Below are 541 nucleotides of genomic sequence, written 5' to 3' on the forward strand. Positions count from 1 at the left end.
TTCCAAAACTGATGCGCAATATCAAGCCACATGTTCAATGAGCTCTATGAAACATAAGAAATGGGATAAACACACACACTTCTAGATACAACATCGTAATACTACTAAAAAGTTAATAAAATAAAATATTGACACCAAATGGTCAAAAAAGTACTTTAAAACTAGGTTCAATATATAAGGAGACAGTGAACTAGGAGAGTGGCAATGGAACAACCAGAATAGAAATAATGAGAAAGTTTATGCATTGTGAAAAATGTAATCAATGTCATTGAAGAATTTATCTAGAAATTCTTGAATGGAAACATAAACGACTGTGTAAACCTTCATTGATAACACAATAAAATATTACTTTTAAGAAAAGAAAACATAAATATCAGCCCTGGAAAAAAAGGCCCTTTAAAGAAGCACCAATACAGAACTGATAACTCAATTTTAAAACCAAAACAATGGCAGGCAGAAGAGACTCCATGACAAAGCCAAACCACTGCTGTCTAGTTGATTCTGACTCACAAGGACCTACAGAAGATAAAAATGACATTAT

Source organism: Chrysochloris asiatica, unplaced genomic scaffold (assembly GCF_000296735.1).
Source record: "Chrysochloris asiatica unplaced genomic scaffold, ChrAsi1.0 scaffold00389, whole genome shotgun sequence".
NCBI classification, from domain to species: domain Eukaryota; kingdom Metazoa; phylum Chordata; class Mammalia; order Afrosoricida; family Chrysochloridae; genus Chrysochloris; species Chrysochloris asiatica.